The following is a 10,611-nucleotide window of genomic DNA, read 5'->3' on the forward strand; positions in this document are numbered from 1 at the left end:
CATACGATTGTTAAGCCACAATATTTCCCATTAATAGTGCTCGACCCTCAACCATTTCTTGAACAAAAAATCTCTCTCTAAACTAAACTTACATTGAAACATGAAACATGAGGTTTCTATCCACATTGATCATACGAGACTTAGAATAAGAAGGAAAAGTTGATTAATTTGGATACCCAAAGTAGAAACCCAAAGGATGTCAAAATCGAGCTATTTGGATGATGCCCATCAAGCTCCTCTCAAAGTAACCCACTACTTTCAGAAACCCTGTTTTGAGGAGGAAAAGATCCTTAGAGGCCAGGTATTATAATTTAGAGAGTTGATTAAACATGGAAATTAATAAAAACGCACGTAAACACTTGCGGGTTTATATTTTAGCAAACTGTAATGAACCCCACTAATTGGGCCCGAACTAAGTCAAATAGTGGAGCTGGAGAATTACTTCCTTAATGGGCCAAGCGGATGGGCCCCTATTGTGTAGTCCTTTAGTGTTTAGTATGTTAGTAGATGGGCCGGGAAAGTATTCTTTGGGCCGTTAATGATATTTAGTCTGCTTTGTTTAGTGGATTTTCCATAACTGACGTTCGTCATTTTTGTTTGTTGGCCCAGGGCCTTATGGCATTTTAGCATATATGTACTGATGGGAGTTGTTTTGGGGGATTATTCTGGAAAACGTTTAACAGAATAACGATCATTTGCTTTGAGAGATGAAACACAAATTTGAAAATTTCTCTAAGTTTTGTAGGGTCAGACACTTTCTGAAAACAAATATTCATTTTTTATCTCATCTTATCTCATCTTATTTCATTTTTCATTATTTTATCATTATTCATCAATTGTACTATACACAGAAAAAGCTATCAATGGGCCCATCCTTTCTTTCTTTCTTTCGACAGCAAATAGCTGTGGGTCCCATTGGTACATATTAGTGGGTCCCAGTGGTAGTAACGCCAAAATCTGTAGAAAAAAAAATGCAAAATGCCGAAATACGTTGAGTAACACCGAAATGTTAGGAAACATAAAAAAAAACAAAAGGCAACTCAACGCAGCCCAAGAAAAAGCAAAAAAAAAAAAAATAATAATAATACAAAAGTTGCAAAATGGCTGTGGGTCCCACAACCATAAATACTTCACAAAAAAGTTAAACTAATCTCATCTCATCTCTATAAACAAACATAATTTTATCCTATCTCATCTTATCTTATCTGTACTCAACATATCTCAATACTATTCACACATATCTCAAAAAATCTTATCTCATCTCTGAAAATAAACGAAGCCTAAGTGTCCATATTATTCTTCCTGGAGGATTGAGGGACCTCGAATACTCTCTATAACAGTCTTAGTGAATGAAAGTTTATGAGTATTTCCTCTATTACTATCCAATCTTTACACTATTTCAGCATATTTACATTACCTAGGTTCAAGGTTCATAACAAGTGGTGTTAATGTCGTGTTTCACACGCCTTTAGGCCAGATTCCAGCAACTCAAGTTTTCAGAACTTGGGCCTGCAAAAAAAAAGAAGAAAGAAACTAGAAGAGGGTGGCCTTGTGGCTGAGTAGTCTCCGATATCAAAGTTAGTAAATTCTCTTGGAAGTTTGTAAATAAGTATGTGAGTCTAGGGATCAAAGAGAGTTTCTCGTACTTGGGGTTTGCCATTTATACCATTGGTCTGGGGAGAAGCAGATTGTGTCTGCCTCTACGGTGTTCGTGCCCCTCATACTATTCCTACTGTCAGAGTCTTTTAATGCGGCGTGGTTCTATGACGGCACTATTAATGTGGCGTGTAGCTCGATAATGGTGCTATTAATGCGGCGTGGTTCCTTGGCCTTACTTTTATCATTTCTGAGCCGTAGATGTTCCTAAGTCAGCTGATCGAGGGTTCTTCATATTTTCCGCTACTTTTCATACAAGTTCCCAAGTCTAGAACATGGCCGAGCGATGTCAAGCTGATCTGTCCTGTCAGTCATTTGATCCATTTCCTTGGTTGACAACTTGATTCAAGCGTGGTCTTAGTAACCTTGAGGCCAGGTACTGGGCTGAGGCCCAGTTGGCTTTGTGAAGTGGGGAAAATACCCTTACAGTTACTCTGTCAATTCCTCTCGGACAGGTTGAGGGGAATTCTTTCTTTATTTCTTTAGTCCTTGTACTGCACGACTACTCGTCCTCTTTTATTCTGAGCAAGGCAACGGTTGGTTCTCAGCTTTTATGGCTACATTGTGATAGTTCTGTTTTGCATTGAATGTTGCCCCTTCGATTCTTTTGTCATGACCTCGTGTCAGGCAGTTATATATTTTTGCGTTGTATCAGCATATACGCTCTGTTGAAATTGCGGCAATCGAGGGATTCGTGGAGTTACATTGCCTCGGGATCAACTGTCGATCTTGCCTATATAAAGCCCCTTCCTCCCTTGTGGTAGTTCACTTCACTTGTTTCCTCTTCTACTTTGTTCTCTACGTTCCTTTCCCCTTTTTAAACTTTTTCCTTCGCATCATTCTTTTCTAGTTTCCCTCCTAAATTCCTTTATTTTTCTTTTGATTACTCATGGCCCCAAAGAAATCTTCACATCCTTCTGGATCGGTTGGGCCCTCCGGTGATGCACGAGCTGCTGGCGGCCTGGGTGGCACCACTTTGGAAGAGTTCACCGATTTTTCATGGTGATCGGTGGTGACTCTTACTGAACTGGAGTCGTTGAAGGAGGCCTACAGGGTTCCTTCAAAGGTGGAGTTCATGGTGCCCTCTCCTACCAAAGGGGTGGTAGACTCTGAAGGCTTCGGCACCAAGGTCACGGTGTACCCCGCCATGTTCCCCTATGGCCTTCGGTTGCCTTTCTGTCGGCCGGTGTGAGAGGTATTGGCCTTCTTTGAGTTGGTGCCTACCCAGCTTCCTCCCAGTGCGTGGAGGACTCTTGTTTCGTGCTGCATCATTTGGCTCCATGCATTGGAGGTCTGACTACCTGGATCTCACAGCATATGAGTTCTTCCTCACTCACAACATTTTGAGGAAGCGTCGCACATCTACAACTTCCAACCAGTGTAGGAGTTGGTTCAGTTGGAGGAGCGACATACTGTTATGAAAGGGTATAGTTACAAGTTTTTCTTCTTGTCGAACAATGGATGGGTGTTCCCAGTCGGGTAGACCATTAGGCTCTCGTTTCACGTTTTCGCTATATGGGGCGTAGTGGATGGGGATAAGGGTCGTCGACCTAGCCCAGAAGGGTCACTCAGGCTCAAGGTCGCTCAAGCTTGGGTGGAGGCGCATCCAAACAATATTTTTTTAGAGGCTCTGTTGACCAAGGATAGACTTTGTCGATATCTAGCTCCCCTGACCAACTTGCGCTCCAACGTAGGCTTCCTAAAAAACCTGGTCACATCATGTGCCCGTAGTCGTTCCCCCAGTCGTCAGTGGAGTGGAAAGGAAAGAGGCCCTAAAGATCTCCCCCGTCAAATCTGCAATGACGTCGAAGTGGTGGGGGCTGCTGTTTTGGCTGAGGAGGTGTTGATGCCTATGGCTTTTGACTGTGGGGGGGATGGCGAGGAGGTCGTTGATGAGGTTCCGATAGACTTTCAGCCAGTGGCTACAGGGGGTCGTGCTTGCCACATCCGCAAGATGGATGGTAGACTCAAGAGGCTATTTGCGGGGGTAAGATCTTTACTTGCAAACTCATCGGACTCTTTCTTTGTTTCCTTTCTTGATCTTGGTTTGGACTTCTGTGGAAGGGGCTGGAGCGTCTGGTGGCCTTCATCATGGATGGCTGTGAGGAGGTGATGAGCGAGAACTGGGCACTTCATTCGCTTGCTCAGTTGGCCTTAGACTGTGCGGTGAAAGAGCGGAAGCAAAAACAAGTGGCCGAGGAGGCCCTCGCCGACTTGTCAAGATCCCAGGGTGAAGTCAACGCTCTTCGACTCTAGGCCATGCTTGCTTCTGAGGTGAGGGAGGTGTTGTAGCGGTCTCTCGATAGTTGTCAGCTAGAGCTTGTGCGGCTGCAGGCCGAAAACTGGGAATTGGGATAGCGACAGGATTCTGACCACCAGACGAACAAGTGGTTGACGAAGCAGTTTGAGGATGCTAACAAGTCTCTGTCAGACAAGAGAAAAGCCCTAGAGGAGGACTTGGAGGCTGACCAGGGTGAGGCCAGATGAGTTTTAGGAGCTTGTGAAGCTACCATCCATAGTTTGTGGGAGGAGTTGTCATATGTCCGTGGTGTTCGCGATGATGTGTGGCGCCTCAGTTATACCAACGACTTAGAGTGGATGAAGACTCAAGTTCTTTAGAACCCTCGGTGTGACCTAAAGGTCCTATGTGTAAGGGATCTTCCTATGCATAAGGAGTCCCTAGAGCAGGGTGCTCTTTTTGGGAAAGGTCTAATTCCGAGCACCCTTGGTGGTAGCCCTACTGGGAACGATCTTGCCCATTGAATGTGGACTTTCCTCGGCTACAAGCCACACAACTCTTTCTGGGCAGATCTTCTTGCCTTGCTCTTCTCTGTTGTTGTGGCCCCAAACCTCCTCTTCAGCTTCTCATTCTCGCCCTTTTGTTTATTGAGCTCTCCTCGTTCTCGCCCGGCTTTCATTATGCCAAGCATTATATAAGTTCGACTTCATATCACTAACACTGATGCATTATGCTTTCAAACTATCAATGTCTTTAGTTAAAAGATGCAATATATCAGATCTAATAGTTTGAGATGTAAAGTGAACAATCAAAATGTATCCACCCCTAAAATAATGTGCAATCCTTTTAGCTGCTTAAAAATGCAACCATTTGCTTCAAAAAGAGAGGAAGAAAGACAAATTTTCTCTGTTTCATTAATGAAATAAACTTATGAAAAGATAGAGAGATAAATGATAAAGAAAGCTAGATAAAATGAAGAAGAGAGAAATAATAAAGAAAGGGAGAGGGAGAAAAAAAATTAAAAGAAAAATTATGCATTTGAGTGTCAATCTACATTTGGGTTGATATGTAGCACAAATGCATAATCCATTTGGAATGCTCTACTATACTAAATACACCAAAGGTAAAAATTATAGCACAATGGGTGAAAAAGCCCTTTCAACAAACCAAAAGACCTTTCAAGTACACATATGGTTTTTGGCCTGTAGCCGCTCAACCATTTTAGAGACAAGGTTGTAGTGTGCTTATATATGGTAGAAAGAAACCCCAAGGTTTTTTTATTTTTGCCTAACTTTTAGGACTTATCTTGGCAGCTGTGTACGTACTTCAAGAGTTAGAATTTGAAAATACTTATTAGAGTTAACATTGTAGCCCTTTAAAATACATTTCCAACTAATCAAGAATTGAATCAATCTGAAATGTTAGTAGAAAGTTACGGTCAAAATACTAAAGTATGTTCAGACTATCCCTAGTGCATTTCGAATTTGAACTTTTTGCGGATTCCTTCTGTGTTTTCTTTTTTTCTTTATTCTTTTTCCTTTTTTTTTTCTGGAAATTTTTATTTTCAAAACCCTTCTTCCATATTTGCAGTCCATCCAATCCATTCAAAATTGATTCTTTTTTTAAATCTTAAAACAAAAGATATTCCCCATATCTGTTGCTGAAAATTTAGAATTCTTGGCTTCCCGACTTCCATCTAGATTTAGAGCATCAGAATGACATATTTGGAGTTAGGCCCTTTATAAAAGTGTTAGATCTCTTTCTCAGCTTTCCAACGCATCTAAGCATGCTTTATTCCGACTTCTAGAACTCCAGATACAGGCTGAAAACCGAAGTCTCACTATTTCTTTTTTTCTCAATCTCATGCTCACTTTTACTTTTTTTCTCAATCTCACTTTTCAGTTTCAGTTGGTCCCGATGGGCCTGTGTTGTAGTTAAAGAAACAAGTTTGATTGTTTCTCCATCCTTTTCAAAATTGTACATGTTCCTTAACCCATCATGGATCACCTTCCTATGATACTGCCATAGCTTCCCCAACAAAATATGGCCAGCATGCATAGGCACTACATTACAAAGCACCATTTCCTGGTATTTCCTAATTGAAAAAGAAAATAGCACTTGCTTATTTACCCTAACCTCCCCACAATCACTCAACCACTGCAATTTGTATGGTCTAGGATGTTTCAAGGTACGTAAATTCAATTTCTCAACTAAAGTAGTGCTAGCCAAATTAATACAACTCGTCAAATCAATGATCATACTACATACCTTGTTGTTGATGTGACATCTAGTATGAAAAATGTTCTCGCTTTGCTGCTCTATATCATCCATCTTAATTTGTGTATTGAGTGCATGCCTGGTAACAAGAGAATCACCATACTCTTCATTCTCATATCCATTTTCAACACTAGACTCATGTCGCCTCCTATCTCTTCTGCCCTGTAGATTTCTAATTACCACATCTTGATGATCCATCCTATCCCTCACTTCACCCAACACCAAGTTCAACCGCTCAAACTGTTATTGCATGGCTTGCAACACAAATGAAGAGTTATCTGCCATCACCTTTGGTGATGAGTCATTCCTATGAGACATCACAATGTGTTGCACAAAAAGAATGTTAGTGGAAAATCTCACACACTCCCTTACGTGTTTACACTCGAATAATGGCACTCTACTCCTGTTTCACTCTTAATTGGCTTTTTTTCAATAATAGTCTCACACTCTCTTGCCTTTTACCTCAATAGTTTTCTTGCTCAAGTTCTTTAAGAATTAGTTGAACTAAAATCAAGATAATACAATCTTGTATTATTCCAACCAGTGATATAGATCCAAGAAACAATGAATGAATAAAATGACACGAGACTCAAGGAATTTATACGAGGGAAAGAGTAATTATAAAACAAGATACCAACTAGAAAGATGTATTCAAACCCCTTTGATGATAAAGCTCAATCAATAAATGTATTTTCTTCTCTTTGTTGTAACTATGTAGCAACTTTTGTATATGCTACATTTTCTTATCTTCTTCTTCTTCTTCTTCTTTTTTTCGATTTTTTTTTCTTTTCCTTTTCTTTTATTTTCTCTTCTTCTCTCTAATTAAATCACAAACATTAATACTCAATTGTGAAAATCAAGCAATTGAATTCAAGCACACAATAATTGACAATGAAATAGAAGAGAATCAATGGAACGACACTCCAAGCAATTGACAAACTTAGAGATGTAGGAAACCCTAGAATTTTGAAACCCTAGAATTTTGAAACCCTAGGTGATGCAAATTTTAGCCAAACCAAACACCCTAAGAATTTCGGCAGCTTACTTTTTGTTTTTTTTTTTTTGCAACCCCAGAACAATGAAGCCCTAGAATCAAAATTAAAGATGCAAGAATTAAAAGATAGAATCAGACCTGATTGAAAACCTTACTCTGATACCAAATGATATGAACCCGCAGGAATGGAATCCCTTGAACTAACAATCAATTTGAAAACTCACCTAAGAAAGCCAAAATCAAGTCAATGGATGGAGAATCTAGACCCGATGAGAACTCGTTTCAAGAACCTAGATTATATTAAAATCTAGACTTGTTGAAGAACCTGTTTCAAGAACCCAGACTACAAGGAAGAATGTCATAAAAGTTGTGATTTGCCTTTGATAAGTTCAAAAGTTCATTTAAGAACAAGATGAGATAAACTCAACTCACAATGGATAATCCATCAAATTTCATAAACTTATTAAAATGAGGCTACAAAGCGTATTTAAAGTAAAACCTAATCAAACCCAAGCCAAAATAAATCCCTATCTTCCAAAAATGTCCCTGGATGAACAGTGCCGTAGCTACAGTAAAGCTACAATAACATCTTGAAACCCTAGTTCCTAAAAAGTAACTTTCCAAATAAACCCTTGGTCAAAATATAAGGCCTTCCCAAAAATCCTAGTTCATAAGAAATAAGATATGTGGGCCAAGCATCTTCAAGCCCACTTATTCTAAACTAATAAAATAAATGCTTTAACCAAATTGGAAGCCTCCAATAACAATATGCCCTATCTCTAAGTCATGTCTTTCACAACTTGAATCAAGTGGGTCAAAACTGGTTCTCTTTCCTTCAAGCCCATCTTGAGTGTTGGGTTTTTGCTAGCTTCATCCCAAGTGGATTGCACCAATCTTTGCATTGCTTCCTTGATCTTCTTGGCTCTTGATCTTGTAATTGGCCCAACTGGAACTTGCAAAGGATCTTTAAGAGTAGGCCTACCTTGGTTCCCATCTTTAAGAGTAGCATCTTTAAGAGTAGCTTGAGGGCTCTAATCCTTAGCCAATGCATCACAGACAGCAACCTGGCATGAAGGCCGGCAAGTCAAAGGTCTTGTGCTCTGATTGGTTGTTATTCGGGTAGAGTTCGGTGCTTTGGTCCTTAGCCAATGCACTGTGGCCAATCAAGGGACTGCGCTTGTACCCGGTGAAGGTCGGCAAGTCCAGCTAAGGGACTGGCTTGTGTTCCGACTGGCTGCTATTTAAGGCAGAGCTCGAGGGCTCTGATACTTAGCCAATGTAGCGCAGGCAGCAATCTGGCACGAAGGTCGGCAAGTCAAGGGACTTGTGTTTCGACTGGCTGTTATTCGGGCAGAGCTTGGGGCACTAGTCCTTAGCCAATTGTTCATGGCCAGTCAAGAGATTGTGCTTGTACCCCAAGAAGGTTGGCATGGCCAGCCAAGGGCCTGGCTGATGTTTAAGGTAGAGCTTAAGGGCTTTGATCCTTATCCAATGCATTGTAGGGAGCAACCTGACACGAAGGTCAGCAAGTCAAGGGACTTGTGTTCCGACTGGTTGTTATTCGGGCAGAGCTCGAGGCACTAGTCCTTAGCCAATGTGTTATGGCCAGTCAAGGGACTGGGCTTGTACCCCGTGAAGGTCGACATGCCCAGCCAAGTGCCTGGCTTGTGTTCCGACTGGCTGTTGTTTAAGGCAGAGTTCTAGAACTATAATCCTTTGTCAATGCATCACAGGCAGCAACCTGGCATGAAGGTCAGCAAGTCAAGGGATTTGTGTTCCGACTGGCTATTATTTGGGTAGAGCTTCGTGGATTTGGTCCTTAGCCAATGAGTCGTGGCCAGTCAAGGGACTGTGCTTGTTCGAGTGACACTTTTAGACAAGAGATGAAGCAAGCTCGCTGGTCTTTTATTGACAAGTTGTTATCTACATTTTTGGGCTGCATCATGGCCTCTATACAAAATATTTCCTCAAGTGCTCAGCATTCTATGGGTGGGGTAGTTCGCGGCCATCTTGATCCTTGAGTCGATAAGAGCCCATCCCGCTCACCTTTACCAAGAACGGCTGTTCCCATCGAGGCCCCATTTTTCCTTCCTCCTAGGTGGTAACTCCCGTTTGCTTCAGAACCATGTTCCCTACTTTGAAGGTTTGAAACCAAACTCGTTTGTTGAAGTATCGTTCAACTTTTCATTTGTTGGTGGTTGAAGTGTTGTACCCGGTATGTGGGTATTGCCACCTCTGCTGGGATCACGGCTTCGGTCCCATAAATGAGGGCGAAGGGTGTAACAGCCCACTAGAAATTTAACGGTGCAATTTCTATTGGATTTAGGAATCTCGTGAAAACTTCATAAGTTTTCACGAATCGACCAATCACATAGGTTTTAGTCTGTCAACATATTCAGTGTTATTACTCACTATGGTGCCAAAAGTGCAATTCAAATTATTTGAGGTAGTTATAAGTGTCAGAATGCGTTATGGTCTACGCCATTAGACTCCGTTGATTATTTATGATTCTATGGCGCAAGGAGTTTATTTTCATATTTTCGGACAAAACGTCTATTTGAAACTATGAAATTATTTTTAGGAGCACTTCGGGATTGAATTTTGGTAAAATATTTTCACTGTAGGTTAATATGAATATTTAGGATTTTTCAGTGCTAAGTTTATTATTCACTTTTTGGAGTGAATAGTACCCTTAGTAAGCACACCAAGTGCAGTGTTTTCAAAATCATAATGTGGAATGTCCAAATTAGATTAGAGAAGTTTTATTTAGACACTTGGCAAGTCTTAGCCACACTTAGTGAATAATATTAGACACTTGGCACCATGAGGAACGTTTGATAGATTTGAAGGAATCAAGGTGTGAGATCATGCCACCTAAGCAAAAACTTTATTCCATCTGACCAATCAAATTGTAACAAACCAAAGATGATTTCCAGCCTAGGGAAATCCTATATGGTTGGAGTCCAATGGAGAATCCAAAAGCATGGTTGAAATTGAAATCCTAAACGGTTTTATCCAAACCATAAAGTTAACTTCCAAAACCTAAATGAACCAGTTTCTAGCATTATGTTTAATCGCTTGATTAAAATACTTCTACATGATATTAATCCTTCAAATTTGTGTTAGAACATCATTATCCAACCTTGTTAACCTTGAAAAATTGATTGGGCCATGTGATATTGGATTTTGGCTTGATAGCAACCCAAACCCTCTTAAAACCCCAAAATTTAGGACCATTCGGTTTAGGCCCATTAAGGCCCACGAATTTGACCACATTAGCATTGCTTCTTGGCTAAGTTTTGCAAACCCACTTGGATGGCTAGATCTTTACAAAAGAAGGGCCTAGAAGGTTCTTGAAATACAAAGCTAAACGGCCACCTCACTCTTTCACTTTTACACTCTACCTTGAGAAAAGATCTTGGGCTGATTTTTGTTTATTGTAATG

The sequence above is a fragment of the Juglans regia genome, chromosome 9 (assembly GCF_001411555.2).
Source record: "Juglans regia cultivar Chandler chromosome 9, Walnut 2.0, whole genome shotgun sequence".
Classification (NCBI taxonomy): Eukaryota; Viridiplantae; Streptophyta; class Magnoliopsida; order Fagales; family Juglandaceae; genus Juglans; species Juglans regia.